A 27264-nucleotide genomic window follows, 5' to 3' on the forward strand; every position below is an offset into this window, starting at 1 on the left:
TTCATTTTCATTTAAGTAAAAAATTTTGTGTGGAGAAAAATAAAAACTGGGGATGAACTTTTGTAGGCTACTAAAACTTTTGTATTTATGATATGGTACTACAATAAAGAGATACACAATTACCCATTTTTTCCAAATAGTTGAATTGCTCCATAATCCATCCATGTTTCTCCTGGCAACTATGTAGCACTCCTGGTTGGGTTACTCTCTGTTATCTCAAATAAGGTATTTTGGAGGCATTTTATGCCCTTATTAGACAATGATCATTGGAGAGCTAAAAGGAAATGAAGGGAGAGATGGGAGTGTTGTGCAACCAAGTTCCCCATATTCATATTTTGAAAAAGTAGAATAAAAATTGAAACTTACAGTCGTCTGTGATAGTAATTATTTCTGTGTGCTTTGGAATTAAAAAATAATGCCCAGTTGACACATACCTAAATTCCTTTCTTACCTCGGTGCATTCACTGACCTCAATTTACTGGGTGAAACAGAGCAACTGACCTTTGGATTCTTTGTCTACAGATGACTGACTCCTCTAACTCAGTGAAGACTGCAGACAGCAGCTATGCTGAGTCATACATTAGTGTTGTACTACCGTCATCTGCTGTAACAAGGCAAACCCTTGCCTCATAGAGGATTTATAGTTGTATTATAAATCGCCTAGCAACCATGTGTGACACCATCCGAGAGGTCTATTAGAGCCTGCTGGTAGTATCATGCATCTTGGGTGATCCCATTAGAATGCATCTCGACATGTGTCTGGAGTAGAGCTTAGATCGGGCCCAAAAAATCCAGCCCGACCCGGCCCGAGCCCGTGCACGTTATGTCCAGGACCGGCCCGGCCCATCCAATTAACTGTAATTATGGGCCCGAGCCTGATTTAAACTCAACATTTTTCAATAAGTTGGCTGTTATAATTAAGAGTATTAAATCACAAGTCTTGTTATTTGAATGACAGAAATATAGGATCTTAATGAATGGCGCAACATGGAAGCATGATTATGTAATAAAACAGGTGTTTATTTTAGGATCCAGGTGGTGAAGGGTTGTGCGCGCACAATGTTGCAACATTGGACGTGTAGAAAGGATGACGCAGTTATTCAGCAATTAAACCACCGTTTATTACTGAACAGTACAGGTTACTGTTGGCCATAACCACACCAAAACAACCAACAAAACAAGAACTTAGCTGTAACTCCAACTGTGCACTGCTGCTCTCTCCTCCAGCTCGCTCACACACACACCAGCACACGCACTCACACAGCCCTCCTCATCCCCGTCACACTCGCACCCTGCACCTCATTCAATCCCAAACATGCCATTAACTCACAGAACATTGATATTATAACAGAACATTTACTGCAGGGTCGCTACAATACATAGCCTATAACATTATCAAATCATAGCTTTAAAAAAACAAACAAAAAAAAGGTCATATCTGACCGGCCCGGCCTGGGCCCTTGGCCTTCGGCTGTGATTGGCCAGCAGCCCCAGGACCGAGGTGAAAGGGGCATGGGCCAATGTTGATTATTCAGACACTAGAGAAACTGTAAACATTGGTTATCATATAAAAGGCCAGCCCAACTGCGCCGAAAGTCTTTTTTTTTTTTTTTTCTCAGACAGGCCGTACCGGCCCACTGACGCAGCTGCCCAACAGGGAAAACTCCCGGTACTCCCGATGGCCAGTCCGCCTCTGTGTCTGTCTCTATGTGTCAGCCCTGCAGTAGTTTGGAGACCTGTCCAGGGTGTACCCTGCCTCTAGCCCAATGTCAGCTGGGATAGGCTCCAGCCACCTGTGACCCTCAAGAGGATAAGCAGTTATGAAAATGAATGGATGGATCATAAGAACACCACAGCTAAAGGAACGTAAACTCTGCACCAGGGATAGTTGATGAGAGTCTGCCCGCAAAGACTACACGACTGATATTAATTTACTTTTATTAAAGTCCAGGTAAAGCAAAATCAGTGATTTCTTTCTTAACACCTTATATATGTTAGAAAGTGGTTTTTGAAAACATGCAATAAGACAGAACTGGCCTAAAATCCTGCCTCAATGATGCAATGCTGCCATTCTGAACATAATTAACATAATTTCTCCATGTGTTAACTATGTTACTAGTAATATTAGAGAGCATGGCATCAATGTTGTTTTGACACTGATGCCAATGTGGCAAGCTGACATGTTCGCTGACAAGTTTGCTATGTTTGACAAGCTCTCTTAGCTCTTTAAGGCTAACACATCATCTTTGGTAAATGGCACAAGTATATAAACCCAGGCAAACAGCTGTCACTAACAAACCTTTCAGTCTCTCAGCCTATTTGGTTACCCTTCCCACCAGCAGTTACTGTCACTGCTGTGGATGTGTGCTTTGATTTGAAACCTGATTTCAACCTAGGGGTGTAACGGTACACAAAAATCACGGTTCGGTACGTACCTCGGTACACAAGTCATGGTTCGTTTTTTTTTTCGGTACAGTAATGAAAAAAATAGACAACTATTAAATATCTTTTACTTATTGGTAACCATATTAAAACATACCACCACAGCAATTAACTGTTTCTACACAATTGCTGAATGAAACAAATATATATAAAATCCTGCTTTTTCACATTGTTTGAATGAAAATACAAATATAAAAGTGAAAAATAAAATCCTGCTGTCACATTTTTTGAATGAAAAATATAAATATACATTTCTGCTTAAACAGTTTTACTCAATTAAAATAAAAAGTATAGTGCAGCTGGTCAGCTTTAAAGCCTGCTCAGATTCAGTTTTACTAGGAACTTACTTAGCTTTCCCACTTTGTTAAAGTGCAGTAAACAAAACATGCTTATATCTAAAGTGCAGCTTAAACAATTTTACTCAACTCCAATGGCGTTGGTTATTTCTTTAGCGTGATGGTCAGGGAAATGCTCTTTCTTTTTAAACGATGACGATATCGTAGTTTGCACCAGATTGCTTTTTCTAGTTGTGCCGGTTAACGTTCAAACTCGGGTGGTGTCGCTTTAGATGCGTTAGCATGTTAGACGTGTTTCCAAGTACATACCCGACCACTGTTCTGCAGTGTCGGCACACTGCTTTTGTCTTGTCAACTTGTTTATTTCCATCTTCGTATTTTACCCTGAAACCAAAGTGTTCCCAAACGGAGGACTTAAGGTTTGCGGGTGGGTCTTCAGGTTCGTTAGGCTCACTTTCGAGAATGCGCTGCACAAAGTGAAAGCGGAGATTTACAGGACTTGGTCGGTCACTCAATTGTGTCCGTCGGGGAACTACGTAGATATTTTAAATGGTTCGGCTCGCAAAAACGGAATTAAAATAAAACAAAATAAAATAAAATAATATCCTGCGCCCAATAATTCGGTACAGGGTCGTGCCGAACCGAAAGTTGCGTACCGAACGGTTCGACACAAATACATGTACCGTACCGGCCCTATTTCAACCTAATATTTTTAATCATTCAAATTTGGCTGGGTGGTTAGTAACACATTTTTCAGTGGTGTGACAAATTACACATGTATCTTTATTTTTTCCCAGACTTCAACAGGTTTAACAACAGAATCAAGCTGTTTTGGTGTCAGTGTGAGTTTGTTGGGACCATTTACTGGTAGGAGTGTGGCTCCGGAGAGGGTCCTTCTTCAATGTGTCTAACTTGTGGAACCTTACAACAGCAGATCTAAGTCATCTGGTGGGAAATCAGATAAGCAGGGATGTCAGCAGAGTAGGCAGTCCTTCAGTGTGGCCGGGGACGCATCAGCGTACACACTGCTGAAAGAATGTGGGCATATGAGGCCCAGACCACTTAGAATGCGGTCTAAGTGATCAGATCACAAGAGGCATTGGTTGCATTCACACCTGTACATAGAGCTGTCTATTGTGACCCGATCCCCTGAGACGCATGTTAATACCAGTTGTAAACAGGGAGTTAGTGAGAGCTGTTTTTCTAAAATGACTAAAAACAGTATATCACTATCAGACCTAATGTTTCACACATGATGTATGAAGACTTTTAAGTCGACTTTAGTTGAGAGCCAGGACATTTTTTATTAACAGTCCTCCTGACCAAATCCTTCACAGCCACGATGTCCTTGCTGATAATACCCACATCTAAATCCAATGATACTAATGGCTTGACATGAATTGCAGAGTGCGAAGCCAACCCGGACCTTCAGGTCACTGTTATTTAACCACAGTCAAACATATACGTAAATGATGTCATAGACTACACCAATAATATTCATCCAACCTTGTCATCCATTATGTCCATATCATGAGTTTTTTAGTTCCGTTGCACTTTAGTTGTTCAATTGTGGATCCAAAAGCTAAGCTCCTGATTCTAAAGAAATAGAACAAATGTTTAAGAAAATGGGTTTATTTCACAAACTGTCACATCTTTTAAGTGTTTCTATGTAGTTTTAGTTAATGATTTTTTGTGAGAGAGCGGCAATGTCATTTGTAGAGGAAGCAATCTCATACAGTACGTATAAGTGGTGATGTTACATTTCTGACCAGCAGGTCTGTAAGAACCGACAACTACCAATATGGCCATCGAAGGGTCCTGAAACACCAAGAGGGTGATCAGCCGTCGGTCATCGTTGAGCTGTCTGTGAGTGTCTGTTGTGTCTAGTTTTGGTAGTGTGTCCCACCCTGTTGGCACTAGTCAGCAGCGGAGCAGTCAGTGAATGAAATCGCTCTGATTGGCTGTTCGGCTCAGTGGAGAAAAGAAAAGAAACAGAGTTGAGGAAAGTAAACAAAGGGCTGAGGTCAAGACCTAACCCTAACCCAGCCATTTAGCTCTCCACAGAAACAGCTTTTTTACAGATGGTGTAATGTTTGCTTCCAGAATTTATTGGACTTTAACTGAGTCCATTCTTCCCTCTACCTGTGAAATGTTCCCTGTGTCACTGGCTGCAACACAAGCCCAAAGTATGATTGATTCACCCCTGTGTTTAACAGTTGGAAAGGTGTTCTTTTAATGAAATTCTCCAAACATACCTTTGCTCATTGTGTCAAAAAAGTTCTAATTTAACTTCATCAGTCCACAGGACTTGTTTCCAAAAAACATCAGACTTGTTTAGATATTCCTTCCCAAACTTCTTACACTGAATTTTGTAGTGAGGATGCAGAAAAGGTTTTCTTCTGATGACTCTTCCATGAAGGTCATATTTGAAAAGGTGTCACTGCACCACCACTCTGCTGCTTAATTTTTCTGCAGGTCTTTTGCAGTCAAACAGTGGTTTTGATTTGCTTTTCTAACAATCCTACAAGCAGCTCTCTCAAAAAGTTTTGTTGGTCTTCCAGACCTCAAGTTGACCTCCATGGTTCCTGTTAAAGCTATAGCTGGTAATGTTGGAGAGCTAGCAAGATTTGAAAGTGGCACCTCCTCTAAGTTCCACCCCCTCCTCCCCCTCCTATCAGTGCTCCGTCCAAAGCCACGCCCCCACAGTGCACCAATGTTGACTGTGGTTTGTCCTCTCGCTTTATCCAAAGCCTTTTTCGTCGCAGCCTTTTCTTTCTTTTCTTTTCTTAGCCTGTTTAGCGGGGCGAGCAGTTACAAGTAACGCTGGAAGTGGTACTTTTGGCTGCATTTTCTCTGCCATTGTTCAGCAAACTTATTCTCCTGCTAACTCGGTATTTCTGCTGAGGAGTGTGCTGAATATTTCCAGCAACGGTGACACGTGATGAGTGCACACAGGGAGGAAGGAGGGACCGAGGGGGGTGTGGGCAGGACGAGACATGAAGGCATCTGATTGGTTCTTTCCACTTGCACCGAGAGGCAGGGATTGGTCAGAGTTTTTACAGGCCTGCAGCTGCCACAGAGGTCGGATTTTTTTCGTTCCTTTTTCTGAACACATTATGTATTGACTACTCTCAGGATGAAAGGACCATTTCACCCAGTATAACAGTCCCTCCAGAAAAACGTGATTATTTGATTGCATAATTCAATGCATAATCAGCCAAAGTCCGCATATTTATGCGGGGGCCGCATTTTTTCAAAGACGCCGCACTTTCGCCGCATAAATCACAGATTTCCGTGCAAAATGCGCGAAATATGCGGGGCTTGCATGATTTCATAATTCCTGCATTTTCGTTGCAAAAAGTCACATATATCTTAGCAGAAAGTTGAAATATTAATTGGAGGGGTTTTCCTTGTGAATGCTCTCTGTAATGTACAAACAGCTGTTGTGTCTGTCTGAGGCTTGCTGTGCGTGTCACGTAATAAGACAGAGCGCGCACTGGGCAGAGTGACTCGGTGTGATGTTTCTTCTCTCTCACTCCTGTGGGGAAGAGGGAAGAAACCTTCCAGTGAAATAACTCTCGATCTAAAAGAGCTGGTTATGATTTTAGGCATGAACGTGGGATTCGGCCTCAGAGTAGCTGCGCTCCCGTCATCTCTGATAACGAGACAAGACGGGGAGACTGAAAGTGCACATAAATCACTCACTCTCTTAGCCGAAGTCAGGGCTAAGAGAAGTGCTGTCTTTAATTAGCCTGGTTCCAGACCATAGACCCCGCCCACTCAACTGAGTAGGCTTGCATCTCTGGTCTGGCATACTGCAATGAATTTGTGATTTATCTCGTGCAAACGCTGGACGGACCAATGAACGCGGGGGTCTAGCGATTAGCCAATCAGCGCCACGCTGATGTCAAGCTGTACGCCGGTGGGTAACTGGTGAGGATAGCAACAATGGCGACCGCTACAGATCCTACAGACCACATTAACGATGCTATTGAGGTATTTCGCCACTATTCGCATTAATGGAGGACCAAATTAAGGAAGCTGCTAAACTGGATTTAACGGCAATGCAGCTGGGCGTGCACGACGACGGAGATTTTAAACGGGCAATGCTCGCTTGTTTTCGGCACCCCCGAGGCATGGATACTAATGACGTCAGATTCTGGGTGAGTTGTTGATCTCTACTGATTGGTTAGGGAAAAATCAAATTCCCTCCCCCTTGTAAATCGCCTTCAATGGAAGCCATGTCAGACTGAAGGTTGTGGGAGCTTCAGTCTGACACTCAGGCTAGTCTTTAATGACAGTAGGTTGAGAGAGATTTGTGACAGAGGCCCGAAGGGAGGTTCTCCCAGAGCACGTAACAGCAGGGGTAAATCCCACTGCGGGGCCAAAGAGCGCGTGACAGGTCTCTGTTGTCTGACTCCTTTCAAAAAGTGCTTAACCAGCGGGTGCGCAAAAACGGATTTCTCTCCATAGCCTTCATGACATAATATATATTTTATTTATTCATTTTTACAGAAGTTGTAGCATATTCCTTTTATAAAGCTACAGAACTTGTTTGACTCAGCAATGTTTTGTAAGTTTGAGCCATGTGTTTATTAAGGTCTGAAATAAGACAAGATGAGAACTTAAATATTCCCTGCTCTTTCTGTGATGTAGTATGCTTGCTTATCATAGGAAGTAATTAGAAATGACTCTTTTCATTAAGGTAGTAGCCTAGTGAGAACAGGGTGTTGGGGGAATCACTTTTTTTCTCTTTTTCATCAAACCGCAGTTTTTGCGAGTTCCCGCAATTTTTGCAAGTTCCCACAATTTCATCGCATAAAATTGCCTATGGGGTGCCGTTTGTAAAGTGGCTTAAGCTGAAAATAACATCAGCATTTTGCCACATTTAGCTTCAAACAATGTTTAAAAAAGTGTTGTGAATTTTTTAACGTCACCTTTTACCACATTTACAGCAATATTTGTTAACTTAGAAATATATTAAATAGTTAAATCTAAATCTAAATCTAAATGTTAAATCTAAATATTAAATCTAAATGCTAAATTTAAATGCTAAATCTAAATATTAAATCTAAATCTAAAAGTTAAAACTAAATGCTAAATCTAAAAGTTAAAACTAAATGCTAAATCTAAATGTTAAATCTAAATGCTAAATCTTAAATGTAAATATTAAATTTATATCTAAATGTTAAATCTAAATATTAATTCTAAATCTAAATGTTAAATCTAAATCTAAATGCTAAATCTAAATCTAAATGGTAAATTTAAATATTAAATCTAAATCTAAATCTAAATGCTAAATCTAAATGTTAAATGTTAAACCTAAATGTTCTGGGTGAAACTAAATATTTAGCTAATATGCAAATTCACACTGCCAGTCACCGGAAATACCAAAATAAAAGCTCGAGATGGTCAGACTGTGTTTATAGAATCAAATAATGAATTAAAACCAACTTATCGGGGGAAATGAACACTTGAACATATATTAGCGTGATAATAACTACCTAAAATAACAAAAAACATGTTTGGAGAAATTTTATTTGACGCGTACTTTGAGTTGTTAGTGTCCCTTTGGAGGGAATCGCCTTGTTGTTTACAAATACTTCTGGGTAGAAAACCAGCAGAGTTTAGCTACATATATATATGAATATCTCAGATTTTTCACCTCACTATATCACCGTTTAGACTAATCTGATGTTGGTAAAGTCTATAAACACAATGATTGAACAAACATGAAGCATTTGCAGATTCTCCAAGAAATAATAATAATAACAATAATGATAAATTTAATTTATAAAGCACTTTTCATTTATGAAAAATGTCAAAGTGCTACAGCACACAGTAAAACAGTAAACAGTAAAAAAGTAGATCATTAAAACATTATAAAAAAAATTCAAAGAGTCCTAGGCCGAGTCAAAAGCTTTTTTAAAAAGGAAAGTCTTTAAGCCTTTCTTAAAGGCATCCACTGTCTATGGGGCTCTGAGGTGGCCGGGTAGGGAGTTCCAGAGACGAGGGGCAGCAGAACAAAAGGCATGGCCTCCCTTAGTGTGGAGCTTGGTTCTGGGGAGATGGAGAAGGTATTGGTTTTGGGAGCGTAGATTACGGGTTGAAGCTTGCTAGGTGAGTAATTCATTGAGATAATCTGGGGCATTTCCATGGATACACTGATGGGTGTTGAGAGCAAGTTTGTAGCTTATTCTGGCAGAGATGGGGAGCCAGTGAAGGGTGTGGAGTACGGGTGTGATGTGTTGATGTGTGATGTTTTCTGACTTTCATCAGGATCCTAGCAGCACTGTTCTGAATAGGTTGTAATTTTTGCAGACTTTTGCCAGGAATTCCAATTAGAAGGGCGTTGCAGTAATCCAGCCTGGAGGAGACAAAGGCATGGACTAGTTTCTCTGCATCGGAAAGGGTGAGAGAGGGACGGAGTTTAGCAATGTTCTTAAGGTAAAAAAAAAGCAGGATTTACACAGATATTTAATGTGATTTTCAAATGTTAGGTGAGGATCCAGTCTCACGCCAAGATTAGTAACTGTAGATGAAAGGGGGATGTCCTGACCGGAGAAGGTGATGGTGGTTATGGAAGATGACTGGACCTGATGAGGGTTGCCAATAAGTATTGCTTCGGATTTGGAACATCACATTATTGTGATGGAAATGACATCACAATAAGCATCCACTCTCTTCTGTTATTGAAGAACTAAAACCAACAGCTATGTCTTAACTTTCATCTGTGTTTGCTATTTGAAAATGCTTTGTGTACATGACCCTGAAAATGAAGCCATCTCAGCACTTGTATATCAGATTGATGATGGGGAAAGGTTGGAGTTTGATATCCAAACATTTCCCATCCACAGCAAGTGCATCCAGCTGCCACATGTGCTTCCTCTGTTATAACAAAGGCATAATTTACATTTTGAACTAAATGTGTTCTGGCTCTCTGCTTTTTTAGAATATAATGTTTATGAGTCACTCAGCACTTAAAATATTTTTGTATTGGAACTGGACCACAATATGTCATCTGGAGTCAGGTCCATCTGTGCTGTGTTGAAGCTACAGCACAGACAATGAATATCAATGATTATCAACACTTCCTTTTATAACTTTGATTTTTATTAATTTCAACATACTTAAATATACAAAAAATGGAAAATACATTTTTAATTATTTCCATCCATCATTATGATAGTCTTGCCTCTACATGTAATTGTCCTTTCTTTCACCAGTATTTCTGTTTTTCCTGGTTCTCTAATCTATGCCATTTTTTACTCCAGCTTGTTACTGCAGGCTCAAGTTATGTGTCTGTTTTCCATCAAGAATCTGTCTTTAACGATCCATTGGTCCTGTGCATGGGGCATCTACTGTTGTTGCCATATTTTGCAGTATGTTCTGACTGTGCCATTGAAAATATTTGGACTAGATATCCATTCCTTCCTCCAATTTTCCTGTGGTAATGTTAGAAGATAAAATATCTAATCAGGACAAGTCTTAATTTATGAGGTAAACTTTCTCTTTCGGCACTTCCTCCATTCATTACAGATACACTCAATATAACATTTCAGGCAGCTTCTGTGAGCTAAGCTCTGTCTGTGCCAGCCAACTCTTAGATGCCCACCACATCTCAGTCTCTTCTAGCCCTCAGATAAATATGAGAACATAAATAGGAGGAAACACACCTAGGAAGCAGTGTGTTTGCAAGACGAGAGAGCAGGCTGAGACAAGGAGTACACGTTCAAACAAAGACTCAGCATTTAGAGAAGATTAAAGTTCAGTAGAGGCTCAGTTATTGGCAAGAAATAAAGATACTGAAGGTCTGCTTTTAATTAAGGTGTCAGCTCATGGAACATGTTAACATGTGATAAGATAAATGAAAGCTGAGAAAACCACAAATGCACATCTTGCATATAAATTATACATCATATTGCCTGAAGTTTTCTTTACTAAACAATCGTCAATTGAAAGATCTGGTTTAGGTTGAATTTAGCATTGTACTCATTTTAGCATTTAGCATTGTACTCATTTTAGCATTGCTATAGGCCAAATCAACATTTCTAGAGTAGCAACTGATCAAATTACTTAAAGTGAAAGGTTTTGCTTATAGAACCCATTGCAAATTATCACTCTGCAGTTCCCCTTAGCGCTATAATGAGTTTGAGCTTCTTTCAGCTCATACTTTTGTTTTTACAGTCCACGACTTTACTGTTGTGGTTCCCTGCTCTCACTGCATTGTTTTTCGGGCCACAGCAGGCAGCAGTTTTCACTGAAAAAAAAAAAAGGCTAACCCCACTGTACACTACTTGCTCTGCACCGACAGCAAGCAGACAGACACAGTTATCAACTTGCTGGTGAACATACTGGAGCATTTAGTAGATAAAGAACCACATATTTCACTCAGGGATTGTTGGAGACCAAAGACAGAATTAAAAGGAGAGTGAATTCTGGACTTTTGTTCATCAGGTGATCGAGACAAACATTTTATTATTGTAACAACCAGGTCATTCCTTCTACCAAGCAGCAACCTGTGGAGCTGAAAATGAAGCCAACATAAAAATTCCAAAAACTGCTGTCTGAGTGGCCACTTGAGGCTGGCTCCAGAAGATAGTCAATCCCTATAGACCCCCATGTTAAAATGCCCAACTGTACAGCAGAAATAAACATGTTTACAGCCTGATGCAAAAAACAAAAACAAAAACAAAAAAAAACAAACAGTTTTGGTCTTTTTTTGGTCTTTTCATGAGGAGAAGGAAAGAAAAATTGTAAAGTAAAGAGGTAGAGTTTTGCCGACACGTTTCTGCCTCTGCCCTGACAAAGGCTGAAACACGTCGGCAAAACTCGACCTCTTCACTTTCCAGCTTTTCTTTCCTTCTCTTCACAAGTGTCACCTGCAGGGGTGGGCTGGCCGTAGGGAGGTTCGGGAGTATTGGGATAGGCTCCAGCCCCCCCGCGACCCTCAAGAGGATGAAGCGGTTAGAAGATGAATGAATGAATGAATGAATGAATGAATGAATGAATGAATGAATGAATGAATGTTTTTATACCGCAAATAAAGTATTCATGTTAAAATTACGGTTCCACTTGCGTCCGTCGTGTGATTGGAAAAAAGGCCTCTCCAAACCAAGCTCCCGGGCTGAATTTCAACCCCAGCCCGCCACTGGTCACCTGGGATCCGCCAACAGACCACAACATTACAGTAAGTGGCCTCTGGCACCATTAACATTGAAATTAGCTATTGAGACCAAAACCTTTTTTGTTCCAGGTTGTACACATGTTTATTTCTGCTGTAAAGTTGGGCATTTTAACATGGGGGTCTACAGGGTTGAATTGTCCTTTGAGCCAGCCCCAAGTGGCCATTAGAGGAACTGCAGTTTTTTGCACTTTAATGTTGGCGTCATTTTTCAGCCCCAGAGGCCGTCGCTCGGTTCCTACCCTCTTATTCAACCAAAAGGAGTGTTGCCTAAATTTTTGCTCCTACCAGTGGCAGTAGATCAACATGTCGTCATACCTAAACAACAGAATAGTCCGTGTGTAACTTTTAACGATAGTAGTTTCAAAAAACGAAAGAGTTGGATTGAGTTGAGTTGGTTTAGGTCGAGAAAAGGCCGCAGTTGCAGCAAAACGTCTTGGTTAGGTTTAAGAAACGTATATAGTTTGGGTTAAAATAACTATGGTTAAAACATAACTTAATTCACTTAATTCATTTAATAAGTTAACTACATCACATGACCTATATTACATAAATAAATCCAGAGCAGTTTATTAGGTTTCACTTTCAGTTTTGCTTGGCTTAGGCACCAATAGTACAGGGTTAGATTTAGAAAACAGGATACGATTATGGTGAAAATAAGTGTATCATGTTATGTTAGCTCTTAAAATGAGATGAAATCTGTTTTTGTTAGACCAAACCATCCACCCACCCACTCCGACCTCTTATACAGACTTTATGACTCTTTATACCACCATTATGTCACCTTACTTTGTTCCCATTATAAGTACCATGGCCATTAGAGGTTTCCGCCTAACAATAAACATAGGGCTGGCCCTTTTCAACCCACTGGTAGGTGCAGCAGGACCCCTCTAACCCATATATATGTGACTGGTAACCACTGATAACACCCATTCAATCTAGAGGTAGAAATTCAAAAGGCTCTTTTTAGGGAAGTTAAACCAGGCATCATAGTGGTTCATAAATGGGTCTTAGCAACAAGGCTGTTGCCTTGGAATGATTCTGTGGCCTCTTTCCAGATGTGTTGTGTTGAGTGGAAAAATATGGGCTGAGATTTCACTGCTGTTTAAAACTTCACAGTGCAACATTTAATTAGTAGCCTGTAACCGATTGACTATTTGTTCATCAGCGACATGAATTTACTGTAAGAGGATATCTGAAAGAAAGACTTAAGCATCTATCATTTTTCTGAGTGTTTTGTTGCCCCTTTCCCCCACCTTTTTTTTGAAAAGTGTTTCAGTCATCAAATTCAGACTACATGTATATTTACAAAATAAACAATAAAATGTATGGGTTTGAACATAAATGGAACATTTTAAAAAGGATTTTTAAATAATTGCACTTTTATTTTTATTTATTCTTTACACCGCAACCTATTTTTTTGGTATGGGAGTTGTAATTATTAAGTATTTTTAGTCAAACAATGGTTCCCTCAGCCTCTGTTCACTCCGTTATCACATCATGCCACTTCTGACACGACCTCACCATTCTCCTCTGATGATATCAGTCAGTTGGGGTGTTTCAGCACAACTTCAATTCTGCCTTACTTCACGCTGCTGCAACAAAGCCAAAACTGTTACACAAGATTTCCATTTCATTCTGCCCACCAACTGTTGTTGACACCACCTTTGAACTTGAGAATGTTTGTGTAGGAATACACCCATTTTATCAACCTTTAAGACAAACTGTGCCAGAATAAGAAAAGGAATTATTTTAGTCATGTCTTACATGCTTCATGCTATCATTCTTATGCTACATATTTTCTTTTTCTCACGGTAGTTCAGTTTAACAGTTTATGCATGCAGCATTTGTATATGTGCACATTGTAATGATCTCTTTTAAGAAGTATCCCCTTAGTATATGAAAAGATTTTTGATGGGTATCACCTCCAACAGCTTTTATGCCACCAAGATGCGACATATTTATACATAGTATAATATGTATAGTATGTAGACATCCATTGAGTTATAGCTCTATTGTGTACAGTACATCCCCATTAATATTTGAAAACGCTCATTGTTTTGCACTAACCAACTGTGAATGAAATCAACATGATGACACATAAAGTGCATTAAAGATGGTAAGATTAAGGGGATTTGGAGGTGTTGGATTGCAGACTGCAACCAGCTGAAACTTCTCCCAGCTAGAATTTATTCCATGTTCAATGTTCAGGAGGTTTTTACTGGGAGCTGGGAACTAAATATTTGTCTCTATAGTTTATGAGTTACTTTTAGTTAAACTGCACATTATAGAGAGATTTATACTTCCATGTTCAATCAACGCTGTACCTATGCCATAACCTACGCCGTGTCCCCAGAAATGTAACTATACATCGTAGCGACAGACATCCTGTCAATTTTTGTAAGCTGAAAACCATTTCCCTCAGTGGAAACCAAGCTTTTATTTACTTTTATTTCACAGATAAGAAAAAATAAATTGTGAAGACAATAAGGCCTCCACAAAATTGCATTTGAAGTCTTGTGTGTGATTTATCCTGGCTTCATGTGAGTAAATGAAATCTGTTTATCGCTAGGCAAATTCATACGATGTAAAATGCTAAAGACTTGTGCTAATAATGTTAGCAAGTTGTATTTGCTTGGAAAACGTATTTATTATAAGACAGCTGTTTTGTCGGTAAACCTTGTGAGCTGTAATGGAGCTTAATCTTTAAACTTTACCTTTGTTAAATGTTGCCGTTGTCCCTAGCTTCATATGAGTAGAGGAAATTACTGCTAGCCTCTAGGCTAATTTATACAATGTATAATGCCATACATTTATGCTAATAACATTAGCATGTTGTATTGGGGGGGGAAATGTGGTCAGCAAAAGTGTTTTGTCTGTGAATCCTGCAAATATAATGAGGCCGATTAGTCAATCAATCAATCAATCAATTTTATTTATAAAGCCCAATATCACAAATCACAATTTGCCTCACAGGGCTTTACAACATACGACATCCCTCTGTCCTTTGGACCCTCACAGTGCATAAGGAAAAACTCCCCAAAAAAACCCTTTAACAGGGGACAAAAAACAGTAGATTAGTGTATTTAATTAGTGTATTTGTGTTGGAAATTGTCACTATTGAGCCATGTTTAATGCGTGTTTAATGTGTGTTTTAGGTGTGTTTTGAATCAACTGAATTTTACACTACTTCACAGACACTCCACTGCCGACAAGTGTCTTGAAAGTGTAACTGTAGAGTAACACAGACACACCCACACACAAGTACAAATACTCTCAATGTAGGCCATGTGCGTAGGCTACAGCATAGCCTCTGCATAGAGCTGACACACAATTATAAATCTGCCTGAAGTTCTAAAGACTTCAGTTCACTCTCATTGTACTTATCTGGCTCAGTCATTATACACAGTGCAAAGGAGACTCAAATTCCAAAATGGTCTGTGTTACACACCGATCAACTAAACATAAGATCATTCTGGTGACATGTACAGCTTATGAGTAGTAATGAATAAAGCAAAAGCAAATATTTGGGGTGATTCAGTTTAGCAAGTGGATATCTGGATCAAGACTTGCTCTTTTGTGGAGCGGTCCTTTTGGCTAATCTCTATAAACAGATATCTGCATATGAATGGAGATTCATTTTTAAAAATTATAATAAAAAATGTTATCAGACGTTAGCCAGTAGGTTCTTACATTGCACATCAGTTGATGCCTTCCAGCTTTCCACACAGACTGTTTACCTGTTGCTCAAACATGATTGGTCAACACTACTTGAACTACAAACAGAAACCAGAACACTTCAGACACCACAATCTTGTCCTGTTGCCTACAGACTCTGCTTACATATGCAGATATCTGTTTATAGACATAATTATGCCTTAAATGTTAAACCTATGTTACTATTGAGAGCCAACATAACCAGTACTCCATCCATCCATCCAGTTTCATAACCGCTTATCCTCCTGAGGGTCACGGGGGGGCTGGAGCCTATCCCAGCTGACATTGAGTGAGAGGCAGGGTACACCCTGGACAGGTCGCCAGACTATCACAGGGCTGACACATAGAGACAGACAACCATTCACACTCACATTCACACCTACAGGCAATTTAGAGTCACCAATTAACCTATCTCCAACCTGCACATCTTTGTACCAGGAGAAAACCCACGCTGACATAGGGAGAACATGCAAACTCCACACAGAAGGGCTCCAGGATCCCTCTTGCTGTTAGGCAACAGTGCTAACCACCACACCACCGTGTCGCCCCATGACCAGTGCTGTACATTAAAAACAATGAGTAATCATATATGTACAATGCTGTAATAATGCTATGTTAAACCCATGTTACCAAGTGTTAGAAGCCAACACAAAAACTACTGTACATTCAAAACAATGAGTAATCATATATTTACAATGTTGTAATAATGCCATTTGTTCTAGCAATCGCTTCTTCATGAAATCCTTTCCTAGTTTGTGTTCTCATGTCAATCTTCCACTAGGCAGAAGAACTTTGATAGTTCAGTGCATGTCTTTTTGGGTAATGAAGTTCTTCAGACCTGAGAGATGTTCAAAGTATGTGTTTTAATACCATTTTCCAGCATTGCTTGAATTATTGTAGCCTACTATCTCATGTGTTGCAAGAATATGCTGACTGCACTTCCAACTTGGAGGAGTATTGAGAAATATCAGAGATGGGACAGGGGGCATACGAGAGATAGCTTGTGGGATTTCTTTATTTTTCATACTTGACTGGAATTTGACCTACACAATCTGCACATACACTTTCTATTTTAATTATATTCTAGGGTTTTTTTTATATTCATTTGGTTATGGTTATTGTTAATTGTTTTGGAATACAAAAGTCTTGTCACACTAAAATGAAAAAAAGTTTCATTGTAGTGGTTATGAGTTGTAATAGAAAATGCATTTTCTTTAAAAGCATAAAACTGTGATCATTCGAAAACTGTAAAAGATATCAATATCATGCAAAATACAAGTTTAATGGCTCGAAGTCTCACAACCCATTTAAAGTGTTAGAATGACCATAGCGGCTGGATGATGCAGTAAAAGAACAGTCAAAAGGCGATGGTACGGTGCACCATATCATGGGTGTTTATTCACCAAACTAGAAAAAAACACATACGGCGGTACAGGCATGGCAGCATTAACAGATGGGAGACCTGACCAGCAACAAGGACAGATGGAAACTGGCGCCTATTATACCATATCACTGGTCCCCTTGATTGGATGCTCCCATTAACAGGTTTTTTAACAATATATTATCTCATGGCTAATCACCACTGACAATATAACCAGCATACAATTAACATAATATTTCCCATTACTGCTGTACTGCTATTTACCCCACCCCCCAGAATAAACACAAACCCACTACAATAAATATACATATATACACCATCTACCAAACCCCCCCCTCTTCCTATCCTATCACTTGGTCTCTCCTGGAACCTTTAAGTTGGTGTTCGTACTTAGTGATGGTGTGATGGAGCCCCGTGAATGTGTCGAATCTTTCAGGCCGATTGCTTCGCCAAAAGGCCGATCACACAAAGCCTCGTTTAACAGCTCATTTAGGAGTACTGACATCTGCTGGTTATTTGATGTACAGCAGTCCTACTGTGATATTACATGTGGTCTACATGCCAGTGGATCTGGCATACACATAATGATGCTTAATGATGATGATTACGTCAGAATCCCCTTATGAGGTATTGTAAAGCCAGATGAAATAAATCTATCCTGAACGTACACACACATATATGTATATATACACGTATATATATATATATATATATATATATATATATAGCCATGGAGACATATGGTACATAATAATAAATAATAAATTTATTTATAATAATAAATTTGTAAATAATACAAATATGAATAATATAAATAGTAGTATATTATACTACTATTTATATTATTCATATTTGTATTATTTTTGGGGCGGCATGGTAGTGTATTGGTTAGCGCTGTCACTTCTTAGCAAAAGGGTTCCTAGTTTGATCTCAGGAGGGAGCCCTTCTGTGCAGAGTTTGCATGTTCTCCCCGTGTCAGTGTGGGTCCAAAGACATGCAGGTTGGGGATAGGTTAATTGATTAATTAGAATCTTTGAGGATCCAATCATTACAAAACTTGCAGGATATGTTTCATAACAAGGTTAAACCAGGTGTGTAAAACCATTTTGAAACTGCGCTTCCAGTTCCTAAGAACTGCATTGGCCTGGCACAAACTTTGGCCATGAATTATTGACAGTTTGTCCAAGACTAAACTATCAAAGCATGTCTTAAATTGTTTCTACAGTTGCTCAATAGGACAGGTCACCAGATTATCACAGGGCTAATATATAGAGACAGACAACCATTCATTCTCACATTCACACCTACAGCCAATTTAGAGTCACCAATTAACCTGCATGTCTTTGGCTGTGAGAGGAAGTTGGAGTACCCACAGAGAACCCACGCTGACAGAGGGAGAACATGCAGGCTCCACACAGAAGGGCCCTGCCATCCCCCATTGTGAGGTGACAATACTAATCACTGCACCACCGTGCCACCTTATTAAATTAAATTTGAATTGAATAGAATAAGCCTATAGAATTGAGTTGAATTAAATTGAACTGAACTGAACTGAACTGAACTGAATTGAACTGGACTGAACTGAACTGAACTGAATTGAACTAAATTGGATACTCTGCACTTCTGTGCAGAGTTTGCATGTTCTCCACATATCAACGTGGGTTTTCTGTGGGTACTCTGGCTTCCTGCCACAGTCCAAAGACATGCAAGTTAATTTGTGACTCTAAATTCCCGTAGGTGAGGGTATTTTCTCAAATTTGGCACAAATGTTTCACTTGGACTCAACAATGAACTGATTGGATTTTGGTGGTCAAAGGTCAAGTTCAGTATAACCTCACAAAATATGTTTTTGGCCATAACTCAAGAATTCATATGCTAATTAAAACAAAACTTCACACAAACGATACAATAATGAAGTGATGACAGTTTATACCCAAAAGGACAAAGGTCAATTCACTGTGACATCATAATGATCTGCATAAAACACTTTTCTGGCCATTACTTAATGTCATATCTCAGGAACAGAAAGGGAGACATTTGGTCAGATACTGAATTGGTGACACTAGTCTTGTATACTCACCAAACTATGCTGATTGTATGAATCTTCTGTGCTGTTGGAGAATGTGTATGAAGCATTCATGTTTTCACCGTCATGGATTTCAACTGTAAGAGAAACTTGACTGGTGCATGGAGGCACACAACCACAAGGCAGTAATAGTTTCCCCTATAATCTGTGAGTCTATAACCCTCCTGATATGCAAACTTCCATTTTCAGCCCTCTGTTGTTACAGCCAGCAGCATGAAAACAATCGACCAGTCAAATGTTATCGCAGGTCTGTGCTGACTTTTGTGTTGTAGAACAAAAGGTGTGTAAAGAGCCAGAAAATAAATGTGTGTGTGTGCACCAGTGCATGTAGCACATAAAAGTGTGGAACAGGCACAGTGGAAACAGCCAGACAAGTATACAATGAGAAGTGTGTTTATGTGTGTGTGTGTGTGTGTGTGTGTGTGTGTGTGTGTGTGTGTGTGTGTGTGTGTGTGTGTGTGTGTTTGTGTGGTTTGTGTGAGACTGGTACTTACAAGTAGCTTACAAGGGTCCAGGGTGTTTGTTCTTGTTGCTGGGGTCACAGGAGGTTCAGAATATTTCTGTCAGCGTGTAAGCATTGCCTCCTCGGGGGGACAGTCTTATTTACTGCAGCAGCAGAGAGAACAGATGAGGGGTGTTCCTGTCCCTCCATGCATCCATCTGTCAGTAGGCAGCAGCATTCTAGGTGGGACTGGAAAGACTGAGGAGGAAAGCTGAGAGGAAATGCTGGTGTTACTGGGCTTTGTGAAGAGGCACACGGGAGGCTGAGTTTGTGGCGCTGCAAACACAATGAGATGGATTTTCCTTGTAATCAATCTGTCAAGATCAGTGTATTTTGGAATTAATGCAAGAAACACAGCAAGCTACTGTCCTGCTGACTTTGCACTTTTCTGCAAGAAACAGAATTCAAAAGTTTCATCCAAGTTTCAGATCTATACATTTTGTAGCCTATTTTCTTAGAACATTCCAAAATATTTATACAAAACAAAAGCTAGCTTGGTTCTTATCCAAATCTTAACTAAAAGGTTCAAAGTTTCAATCCATCCGTGAGATTGAAACTTTACCTAAATTTTTCTAAAACATTTTTACTTAAACTCAGATCTTTACTCTTATAGCACCAGAGAGTATAGTCACCTTCACATTTCCCTGTTACAACCCATCTACATCAATTTTTTTGTATAATATTTAGCACTTATTATATGGAACGATCAGTTCACAGGTCAGTCCCTATCAATTTTTAGATAATCCAAGGACTGGCAATTAGGTTATGTTTAGTCCTAGCTAATTTTCTTGTGATTTATATAATTTGTTCTGTTAATTATTTGGGTTCATATTACTTTTCTTATCGGTACATGACTAAACATATTCAAAGGGTGGTCTGTGATAAGTCTTCAAGGCTTTTGACATCCCTTTCATATTCTGTAATTATGTATATTGTTTTTGGTTAATGTTCTCTTATGAGCTATTAAAGAAAACAATCAATATCTCAAATCATCAAACTAACCATCACCATCACCACTAACTAACCATCAAACTATAAAAATGAACTGCTTGGCAACAAGACCAGGCATCCCACAGGACAGGAATTTATTTGTCCAAATGTGTAGCCATACTGACCTAGTAAAAGGGACTGGGCATTTAATTGAAGTTTTACAGTTTATTATAATGGCACATTTGCTAGAATTCTCTTGAGTCGTTTGTTAGAAAGTTGTATCACATAATTTTACGGGACAGCAGAAAATGCTGAAAAAGCACAACATTTATATTATATCCCTTTTCAAAGTTATTACGGTGAACGTAGCAAACAGTTGCCTACATACAACTGGGACAAGCAGCAACCTCTGGGCCTGAAAAAATTAAGCCAACATAAAAGTCCCCAAAACTGCAGTTTTTGAACAGCCACTTGAGGCTGGTTCCAGAAGCATTCAATCCCCATCGACCTCCATGTTAAAGCCGCTACAAGGAACTTTTAACTGGATATGCAAAAGTCTCTCGTTTCTGCTGATGTCTGTGCGTGACCTACAACAGCAAATGAGACCATCGGTGTGAAAATAAGCTATTTCTATATAGTGTATATCCATACCTTTAGGTAACTGTCTCCGGGTCCGCCCCAGGTTGCTTCCAGGACAAAACGATTTACAGCACTCAGACGGCACACGTCATCTTACCTAGCTGCTTACATTTATAGTGACTCTTATAAATAGTTGCTATTCCTCCTCCTCGACCTGACGTCCGTGGGGAGTTAAAAATAGCAGCAATCATCGGGTAAAAGTTCTGTGAAAGCACTGGACTCACCAACAGTCAGCCACGTCTCAGTCACACAGAGAAAATCCAATCCTCGGGAAGTCAGGAAATCCTTCAGGATAAAAGTTTTGTTCGCTAGCAATTTAGCATTTACCAGCTGTCCAGGGAGCCACACACAGAGGCCGCAGGTTGCGCAGATTCACCCCGCACCAGCGGGGACGAGGACAGCAGGGGCCGCGGGGCTGGAACACCTCATCCGAGCCAACGACAGGTACCAGCCAGGCGTCGACAGTGTCCAGCGAGTGCCGAGAAATAAAGAGGCAAGGCACCGCTCCATACTCAGTCTAAGAAGCCGTGGAAGTGCTCGTCAAACAGGCCTCTACTCTGAAAATGTTCAAATCTAGGCTCAAAACGGCTCTATTTCACTGTGCATATGACTGAAAGGATCTTATCTGCACTCTTCTCTTTTAAAGTTCATTTTATAATGATTATTTATGTTTTTATTTTGTATTGTGATTTTAATGCATTTTCTTGTTCTGTAAAGCACTTTGAATTACTTTGTGTAGGAATTGGACCAGCTGACCGTTGCATTTACCCCGGCGGCGGTGGCGCTTACGCTGGAGAGGTGGAGCTGGGGCACGGCAGAGGTGAGCTGGGATCCCCGATAGGAGCGGGGGCAAAGGTTTCCCGTCTTGTTGTTTCATTCATCCCCAAAACAGAGCCAGGTAAGCGTCTTTGCGACAATACGCGCAAGAGCTCATGGGAAATGTAGGCTTCATTCTGGCAAAACACTACCGCTTTTGTCCACAGGGTGTAGGGGCTTTAAAATGTCCAATTTTACAATGTAAATAAACATGTTTACAACCTGGTCAAAAAAAACAGATCACTTTAGTCAAAGAAAACTTTACTTCCATTTGCAGTATTATTTTTGGCGCCTAAGGTGGAGAGAGCACACATCTCCCCCGTTCCATGCATCTATGTGGAAAGCCTGAGGCAGAGAGAGCACATCTCCCTGCCCCTCCGTGTGCCTAGATGGAAAACCTAAGGCAGGGAAAGCAGCAGCAAAGACCCCCCAGGAACAGAGCAAGAATTAATGACAAAGAGAAATGACACTGATAAGTCAGACACAATGTGAAAAGGAGGAGCTTGGGCGGAGGCGGATTGCAAAGCAGCTCGCAGAGGAAACAGCAGGCAGGCCAAAGCAGTTTAAATAGGGCATCCTGAATGAGATTTGCCAAGTGGTTGCATAAAAAGGAATCATGTGATCTATCAGCTGACTCTCCAATAGACTGATCCATCAGTTGACTGGGCTGCTTGAGATCAGCTGATGTCACTGGGATGTGAGCTAAGCTTAACATTGTGTCTTGCATGAACTTAGTCTATATAGCTAATTTCAAAATTCATGACAACTGTACAGGGGATGAATTTTTATATAGCTCACCTGTTTATATTCTATGAAGGCTTTCAGTTATGCTATCAGGTTCCTTTTCTGTGGAATCATCCCCCTGTTTCGGTCCGGGAGGCAGATACCATCTCCACATTTAAGACTTTCCTTTTTGATAAAGCTTATGGTTAGGGCTGGCTCAGGCTTGCCTTGTACCAGCCCCTAGTTAGGCTGACATAGGCCTAGTCTGCCGGGGGACCTCCTATAATACACCGAGCACCTTATCTCCTTCTCTCTCTCTCTCTCCTTTGCTAACACTCATGTCCTCTTACTGCATCTCGCTAACTCGGCTCTACTGCATGTCACTAACACGGCTTCTTCTTTGGGGCCTTTGTGCTCCACAGTGGCGGCTGATTGTCTTTCAAACAGGGGAAGCTCACTTTAAAGGACAACTTCGGTATTTTTTAACCTCGGCCCTATTTCCCGATGTGTATGTGTGCGTATGATTCATGGGTACAACTCGTTCTAAAATTGGTTCAGTACTGAGGGAGGCAGATGCAGCTGGGAGCCGCGAAACGAGCTAAAACGGTAACAGGGGCAAATGCGTCCTGTATAAGTTTGCGCATTAAAAGTGCTTTTTTTCGCCACTGACCAGTTCAGATCGCCAGTGCTATGAGTGCTATGAGTGGAGTCAGTTGTCAGTCAGTGTTGGAGCAGAGAGGGGGAGGGGTGCCCCACTGGGTACTGTAACTGAGTATGTGTGTATGAAGTGTGTGTTGTTTCGCCACTGACCGGTTCAGATAGCCAGTGCTATCTCTGTAAATAGCATACTAACTTAGCCTTTCCCTTACCTCTGGGCTGTGTGATGTCACGAGTTTTGCTCCACTGTGTCTCTAGCTCTCTCTACTCATGGGACAGCCGTTTTCTTGAGGAAAAGGTGTTTCGGGATTGGATGTCTTCTCTTCTTCGGCTGGCAATAGTCATCTTGGGAGAATTGAGCACTGCAGACCCGATGGTCTGCAAGGCGCAGTGTCTGGACAGGAGTGTTAGCATCCATTTGTAGCACAACTAGAAAAGGATAGTTCAGCCTCCCCTGGTGCTCCACTCTCTCACAGGTTAAGTCATATCGCAGCTGTGCTGGGACGGCGTGACGTGTGTGGTTGTGCTGCTGCCGTGGTCCTGCCAGATGCCTCCTGCTGCTGCTGTTATCATTAGTCATACTTCTACTGGTTTTATACACATATGATTATTGTCACATACATATACTATCATATATTCATATATACCTATAACATATTGTATCACAATAGCCGTAATTATTACTGTAATATTATTACTTCCATTAATGTTGTTGTAAGCTACTGTCATTACCGTCTGTCCTGCATCTCTCTCTGTCTCTCTCTCTGTCTCATTGTGTCATACGTATTATTGTTAATTTATCATGTTGATCTGTTCTGTACAACATCTATTGCACGTCTGTCCGTCCTGGAAGAGGGATCCCTCCTCAGTTGCTCTTCCTGAGGTTTCTACAGTGTTTTTCCCCCATTAAACGTTTTTTTGGGGGGAGTTTTTCCTTATCCGCTGTGAGGGTCCAAAGGACAGAGGGATGTCATATGCTGTAAAGCCCTGTGAGGCAAATTGTTATTTGTGATATTGGGCTTTATAAATAAAATTGATTGATTGATTGATTGATTGATTGATTGATTGATTGATAATTAAGGGTGTGGCTGCTTTGAGTGACATGCTGTCTGCTGATAATGTCTGCTTCTAAGTCAGATCCACCCCTCCCTCCTCCACAGCTCCACCCTCTCACCCAAATATGATCACATCTGGCTCCAAAAATCCATGATGGCGAAAGCCAAGATGCCAAACTTGAGGCTTCAAAACTGGTCTCCACAAACCAATGGGTGATGTCATATTAGCTACATCCATTATGTTTACAGTACATGCATACACATCCAGCAGCCGGAGCAACATTAGCATTCATTTGGAGTCTTTGTTTTGATTTTCACCAACGCCTGAGCAAAATGCCTGTCTATTTAGCCACTAAATGTTCAACTGTGTTAACCAGCTAGTCACTAACTTTGTCCATCTGTAGTCATTATATGTTTTGGGGTTTTTTTGCCACTGGAAATTAATCTGTGAGTCAGAAAACCAAGACAAGCTGAAAGTGATAAAATGCTTCACAGAGCTTAAAGGTCAGTTCAAAATTCTTTTAGTTTGTCACCATGATTGACCCTGTTCACAATACACAAAGTTACTTGATTCATTGTTGATATGAATCCCCCCCGCCCCCCCATCACGCCATGACGCACGCGCACTAGTGTCATCTATACTCTGAGTACGTCCTGGCTGTAGATGACACTGGATATAACGTTACTGGGACTAAAAATCTACAGAAGCGCTACCGCTTAATGTAACATTACAGCACTGTGGTGAGGCCAGCAGGTCGACAGTGCCTTCAGAGATGGTGAGAGATGTGTTTCATTAAGATGCCCTGTTAAGACTTGTTCATATACCTCTATCTGACTTGACTATTTATTGTTTAGGGCTAAAATGTTTGAATGAAAGGGAACTTAAGTTTGTGATCTGTTCTGGAAGAGGGATCCCTCCTCAGTTGCTCTTCCTGAGGTTTCTACCGTTTTTTTTTCCCCGTTAAAGGATTTTTTTGGGGGAGTTTTTCCTTATCCGCTGTGAGGGTCTTAAGGACAGAGGGATGTCGTATGCTGTAAAGCCCTGTGAGGCAAATTGTGATTTGTGATATTGGACTTTATAAATAAAATTGAAATTGAAAATTGAACAGGACAGCACCTCACATTCCCACCAACGCACCAATTTCGATGAATCAAATAATATTAGTTACTGATATCTTGTTGAAAACTAATGCAGCTGAGAGGTTGTACAGTTTATTTTCCAATACCTGTACATTGACAAGCAGGATGCCAGTTCAGCTCTTGCCCATTTTACTCCATCTTGCATCAGTATTTAATGATGTTTATACTTGAAAACCTTGGCCTGGCTAGCTAACAGCTAGCTAGCCAGAAGTCAGCAGAAGGAGAGTTTACGGACTGGTGGGTTGATTTTCACATCTGGATAAGTGACTCGCATTCACACGCCACCACCATCCAAGCCCACCACAAATAGAACCAGCAATGCTTGCAAAATAGACATAGGAGCCTACGTCACATGTAGTTTTTTCAAGCTCAAAGTTTAGCCCCACAGATTAAAATGAACTAGTTTACATCCATAGATAGCAATTTGAATCTTGAACTAAGTTCACAATCCCAAAATAGAATATACTTCCCCTTAATTTTTTCCTTTTTTTTCCTTGATGTGCTGTTATCAAATCAAATCAAATAATATTGCCCTCCTGTTAAAATTCATGGCGCAATGTATTCTCATAAAATGGTTTGTATGATATCCTATGCAAAATGCATGCACAAAAATTCATGTAATATCTTACAAATTTGCACCCCATGAATGACGTTACGTCCTTAATGTACAGTTATGTAATTTACGTTACGTTACTGTGGTTGGGTTTAGGAAAGAAACATGACAAAGGCATACCTTTAAATGATTCAATGTTCACTGTGCAGGTTTTAGGCAGATATACTGCCAGAAAAGTAATATAATATGCATAACTATGTTTTCTTTAATGTATAATCACCTGAAAAAAAAAACCCTTACCTTAGAATGACCTGTTTATATCTACGTAATTAGCAGGTTGTCCTCCGTGGAGTGCTCCATGTTGTTTCTGCAGTAGCCCAGAATGGACAAACCAAACACTGGTTCTAGATAGGGCCATTCACATTTTAGTATCAGCCACTGCAGTTCTCCTCAATGTATTTTTATAGTATGGTTCGTATGATATCATACAAAAAATGTATGTGCAACAGTTTGTATGATATCCTCAAAAATTAGTGCCCTTCAAATGACGTTACGTCCTTAAGGTACAGTTACGTGATTAGCATAAAGTTACAGGAGTTAGGTTTAGGCAGTTAATGAAATAGGTAAATTGAGGGCCACTGTGGCTCAGCAGGTAAGCAGGTCGTCTATAATCATAAGATCGGTGATTCGAACCCTGGCTCCTCCAGTTCGTATGTCGCAGTATAGCTGAGCAAGATACTCAACCCCAATTTTCTCTGGAAGGCTGTTCCATTGGTTTGTGAGTGTGTGTGAATGGTTACTGAGTAGCGGGTGGCACCATGTATGGTAGCCTCGGCCACTTACGTGTGAATGTGTGTGTAAATATGACATGTAGTATAAAAGCACTTTGAGTAGTATGAAGACTAGAAAAGCACCATACAAGTGCAGTGCATTTACCATTTACTAACTGAAGATTTACTGAATTTACTGTGATGGTAATAATAATAATAATAATAATAATAACTTTAGGCCCTTTCAAGAAACCCAAGGTCACTTTACAATACATAGTAATGAAACAATAACACCCACAGAACAGTACAATACAACACAAGCAGTACAGAAATGCAACAAAACTATAACAAACATCAGAAGAAAGCAGAGAAA

At 40.2% G+C, this 27264-nt stretch overlaps 1 long non-coding RNA gene across 1 annotated transcript in view; it reads right to left on the reverse strand.

Annotated features, from left to right (window-relative positions):
* LOC125897438 (uncharacterized) overlaps positions 1-19617 on the reverse strand; it is a 34146-nt gene extending 14529 nt beyond the window's left edge. The window contains exon 1 of the long non-coding RNA XR_007450429.1: positions 19601-19617. This is a non-coding gene — a long non-coding RNA (uncharacterized LOC125897438). The remainder of the gene's footprint in view (positions 1-19600) is intronic.
* Positions 19618-27264: the final 7647 nt, after the last annotated feature.

Source organism: Epinephelus fuscoguttatus, linkage group LG11 (genome assembly GCF_011397635.1).
Source record: "Epinephelus fuscoguttatus linkage group LG11, E.fuscoguttatus.final_Chr_v1".
Taxonomy (NCBI): Eukaryota; Metazoa; Chordata; class Actinopteri; order Perciformes; family Serranidae; genus Epinephelus; species Epinephelus fuscoguttatus.